Source organism: Chinchilla lanigera, unplaced genomic scaffold (genome assembly GCF_000276665.1).
Source record: "Chinchilla lanigera isolate Chin_1 unplaced genomic scaffold, ChiLan1.0 scaffold00062, whole genome shotgun sequence".
NCBI classification, from domain to species: domain Eukaryota; kingdom Metazoa; phylum Chordata; class Mammalia; order Rodentia; family Chinchillidae; genus Chinchilla; species Chinchilla lanigera.
In genome coordinates, this window is record NW_004955463.1 from 14,303,657 (window position 1) to 14,308,777 (window position 5,121).

The 5,121-nt window shown below is 39.7% G+C and overlaps 1 pseudogene; it reads left to right on the plus strand.

Annotated features, from left to right (window-relative positions):
* The first annotated feature begins 268 nt into the window (after positions 1-268).
* Positions 269-2,742, plus strand: LOC102027155 (annotated as a pseudogene).
* Positions 2,743-5,121: the final 2,379 nt, after the last annotated feature.

Sequence of the window (5,121 nt, forward strand, 5' to 3'; positions counted from 1 at the left end):
GTGCTGTGGCTTTCACTGTAGAGCTCTTTCACTTCTTTAGTTAGATTGATTCCTAAATACTTAATTTTTCTTGTTGTTATTGTGCATGGTATTTTTTACTTGTTTCATTCTCTGTGGACACTAAATCAGTTTAGTGTACAAGAACGCTATTGAGAGGGCAGGCGTTGGCCTGCCGTCGCGTGCGTAAGCGGGGCCCAGACGCCCGGCTGCTTCGCCGCGGAATCGGCGTAGGCAGCTTTGGAGAATCGGTGGGCTGCGCTGGCTGGTCAGGCTGGGGGAGGGGATGTCGGTCAGTGCGGGATCCGCCGCCGCTGAGGACTGAAGCGTCCACGGCGGCACCATGGTAGCTCAACCGAAGAACCTTGAAGACTACGTGGGATTTGCCAATCTCCCAAATCAAGTATATAGAAAATCAGTGAAGAGAGGGTTTGAATTCACACTTACGGTAGTAGAAGTAGATGACTTGGCAAAGGATGTGAACTGAAAGTGCCATACCAGTACACAGGTGAATCTGGATTGGGAAAGTCAGTATTAATCAACTCATGATTCCTTATAGATTTGTATTCTCCAGAGTATCCAGGCCTTTCCCATAGAATAAAAAAGACTGTACAGGTGGAACAATCCAAAGTTTTAGTCGAAGAAGGTGGCTTTCAGTTGCTGCCCACAATAGTTGATACCCCAGGATTTGGAGATGCAGTGGATAATAGTAATTGCTGGCAGCCTGTGATCGACTACATTGATAATAAATTTGAGGATTACCTAAACTCAGAATCTCGAGTGAACAGACGTCAGATGCCTGATAACAGGGTGCAGTGTTTATACTTCATTGCTCCTTCAGGACATGGACTTAAACCATTGGATATTGAGCTTATGAAGCTTTTGCACGAGAAAGTGAATATCATCCCAGTGATTGCCAAAGCTGACACACTCACACCTGAGGAATGCCAACAGTTTAAAAAACAGATAAAGAAATCCAAGAACATAAAATTAAAATATATGAATTTCCAGAAATAGATGAAGAAGAAGAAAATAAGCTGGTTAAAAAGATAAAGTGGTGGGTAGCAACACTATCATTGAAGTTAATGGCAAGAGGGTCAGAGGAAGGCAGTACCCGTGGGGTGTGGCTGAAGTTGAAAATGGTGAACATTGTGATTTTACAGTTCTAAGAAATATGTTGATAAGGACGCACATGCAGGACTTGAGAGATGTCACCAACCATGTGCACTATGAGAACTACAGGAGCAGAAAGCTGGCAGCTGTCCCTTACAAAGGAGTGGGCCACAAGAACAAAGGGCAGCTCACCAAGAGCCCTCTGGCACAGAGGGAAGAAGAAAGAAGGGAGCAGGTGGTCAAGATGAAGAAGATGGAGGAGACGGAGCAGGTGTTTGAGATGAAGGTCAAAGAAAAAGTTAAAAAACTGAAGGACTCTGAAGCTGAGCTCCAGCGGCGCCATGAGCAAATGAAAAAGAATTTGGAAGCACAGCACAAAGAATTAGAGGAAACATGTCATCAGTATGAGGAAGGGAAAGCAAACTGGGAAGCTCAGCAATGTATTTTAGGTTGTTTCTTTTTTTTTTGGTTTTTCTCTGGTACCAGGAACCGAACTCACGACCTTGCGCTTGCCAGGCAGGCGCTTTTGCCGCTGAGCTAAATCCCCAGCCCTCAGCAATGTATTTTAGAGCAACAGAACTCTTTGAGAATCTTGGAAAAGAACAAGAAGAAAGGGAAGATCTTTTAAACTCTCTATTGACTACCAGTTACATATTAGTTGCCAATTTGCCAGCTTGGACATCAGTGTTTGTTGGATCCGTTTCACCAATTTGCACCAGTTTTTAAATCCATACTGATGGATTTAACAGCACGACAAATATTTTTTTGTTGGTCTTGATGGAATTAAGATGCCTTGAATTGTCTAAGGTGTGTGTACTTAGAAAATAATAGCTCTAAGTATCTTTCTACATTTTCTTCTTTTTTTTATTATTAAACAGATGTCTTCAATTTAATGCAAGTGAACATTTTAGTGTTGTACAGTCATGTTCTGGTGGTTTGATTGGTTACAGGATATTCTGAAGTAAAAGGACTCTGAAGGTTTTCATTGAGGATAAATTGCCATAATATGATACAAACTATGCTTCCCTATGATAATTATAATACAGAGGTTCCATTCAGTGCAGCCTATACAATAATGTAATTTGGTCTAACACAGTTGACCCTATTTTTTGACACTTCCATTGTTTAAATGTATACATGGAAAAAAAACCTATATGCTTACAGTGTACCTAGAGCTTTTTTATAACAACCTTTTTGTTTGTTTATTTTGGATTCTTTTAAGTATATATTATTCTCATTTAGTGCCCTCTTTAGCCAGAATCTCATTACTGCTTCATTTTTGTAATAACATTTAATTTAGATATTTCCCATGTATTGGCCCTGCTAAAGTAGAATATAGCATCTTTCGTATGGTAGAAACTAACAAGGAAATTTTCCTTTAACTCCTTTTTTACACTTTATGGTAAGTAGCAGGGGGGAAATGCATTTATGGATCATTTCTAGGCAAATCGTGAAGCTAACGACCAACCTGTTTCTACCTATACACGGTCTCTCTATTTTACTAGAAGTGGACATCATGGCCTCCTGAGGAGAAAAAGTTACCATTCTGCATTTAGCTATATCCATATATTGCATTTCTGTATTTTTGTTTGTATTGTAAAAAATTCACATAATAAACAATGTTGTGATGTAGAACACTATTGATTTTTGTGTTGATTTTGTATGCTGGACATTACTGAACTTGGTTATTAATTTTGAGTCTTGTGGTGGATTTTTTCAGGTCTTCTGTGTAAAGGATCATGCCATCTGCAAATAATGATAATTTTACTTCTTTTTTTCCTATACACACCTCTTCTATTTCTTTTTATTGTCTAATTGCTATGCTAATGTTCTAAGTACTATGTTGAACAGCAGTGGTGACAGTGAACATCCTTGTCTTGTTGCTGATTTTAAAGAGAAAGCTTTCACTATTTCCCATGTAATATGATGCGGGCAGTAGGTTTGTCATAAATGGCTTTTATCAGATTGAGATAAAAGTTTCTATGCCTATTTTCTTTGAAATTTTATCATGAAAGGATGTTGGCTTTTATCAAAGGCTTTTTTTTGCATCTCTTGAAATGATCATGTGATTTTTGCCCTCAGTTCCGTTTATGTGGTATCTTACATTTATTGATTTGTGTATGTGGAACCACCCTTATATCCCTGGCATGAAGCCTACTTGGTCATGATTTATGCTCTTTTTAATGATTTGTTGCATTCTCTTTGCTAGTGTTTTGTTGAGGACTTTTGCATCTCTATTCATTAAAGATATTGGTTTATAGTTCTCTCTTTTGGTTGGGTCCTTGTCTATATTTGGAATCAGGGTAATGTTCACTTCCGGAAATGACTGGGAGTACTTATCCCCTTTCAAGTTCACTAAAAAGCTTAAGGAGTATTGGTGTTAGAACTTCCCTGAAGTTTTTGTAGAATTCAGCAGTGAACTCATCACCTGGACTTTTCTTAGTTGGTAGGTTATTTATTACTGCTTTAGTTTCATTGCCTGTTATTGGATTATTTCATTGCCTTCTTGGTACGGCTTTGGTATTTCATATACAGTATTTCTAGGACTTTATTAATCTCTTCTGAATTCTCCAATTTATTGGTTCACAGGTTTGTGAAGTAGTTGTTAATAATCTTTTTCATTCTGGCAGTGGTATGTCCACTGTAATTTAACCTTTTTCATTTCTATTTGCATTGATTTCAGTTTTTCCTCTTTTTTGTGGGAGGAGGTACCAGGAATTGAACTCAGGGACTTGTGCTTGCTAGGTAGGCGCTGTGCTCCTGGGTTGTATCCCCAGCCAGAGCTTTTTTTTTCCTCTCTCTCTCTCTTTTTTGGTTAGATTGGCTAGGGGTTTATCTATTTTCAAAGAACCAACTCTTCAATAAATTAATTTGTTGTGGGTTTTTTTGGGGGGGATTATAGCTTGTGTCTAGATGTCTCCCCAAAGTCTCATGTGGTCATAGGTGGGGCTTTTTCAGAGGTGGCTAGATCTAGAGTGTGTGACTCTGGGATTGGTTCATGGTACAATGCTCAGATCAAGGGCAGTAGGATTAAGGATGTGAGTGCCCACCCTGAGTAGCCTGGATAAGATACAAGGGATAGGAAGAGCTATGATCACTCCTTGCTTGCTTTGCTACCTTCTCCCTGCCGTGAACTGTTTCTCCTCTGTGATGGCTGTCTGTCAGGACACCCTGCCTTGGACCCAGCTGATTACAGACTGAAACCTCTAAAAACTATGACCTAAATAAACCTTTCCTCCATTAACTTGTGGGGGTTGGATATTTTGTTTCAGCAATGAGAAAAGTAACTAACATGGGTGGGGAGGGGGGGTCTCACTTTCATTAATTTCTGCTCTGGTCTTTATAATTTCCTTCCTTGTACGCTTTAGCTTTGGGTTTGGATTGTTCTTGTTTTTCTAGCACCTTGATATGCATTGTTAGGTTATTTATTGGGGCTTTCTCTGGGGAATACTTAAGAGCAGATTTTCTCCAATTATGCTCTCATGGCGCAATTCCTTTTATTCTTATCTCTTTAAATTCCCTCAGGGCCCATAGTAAATTATTTCTAGTACTTTTAGTTTTTTTTTTTTTTTTTCTTTAGTTTTTTGAGACAGGGTCTCACTATGTAGCCTAGGCTGGCCTCAAACTCCTCCTGCCTCAGTCTCCCAAGTGCTGAGATTATAGGCGTGTGCCACCACACTCGACTTATTCTGGGATTTTAAAAAGTATTTCCAAGTCATACAGGACAACTATGATAAGTAAGTTGGGTGATGAATTAGGACATTACTGTTTCATAGGAATGGTATAGCTTGGGCTTCTGCTTTGGGGCATTATAGGCTATTCTGCATATTGTGACTATTGCTGTTATAACTCTAAAATCTGGACAGAATTCACAAAGTGACCGCTGAAGGTCCTAAAGAGGTAACAGAATGGGCAGCCTCTGGTGTCACATGTCCTGGAGAACAGGAGAGGAGCAGCCAAGTCAGGGACCCCCCACCCCCAGCTTCCAGCCTGTGCTAAGCACGGTCCATG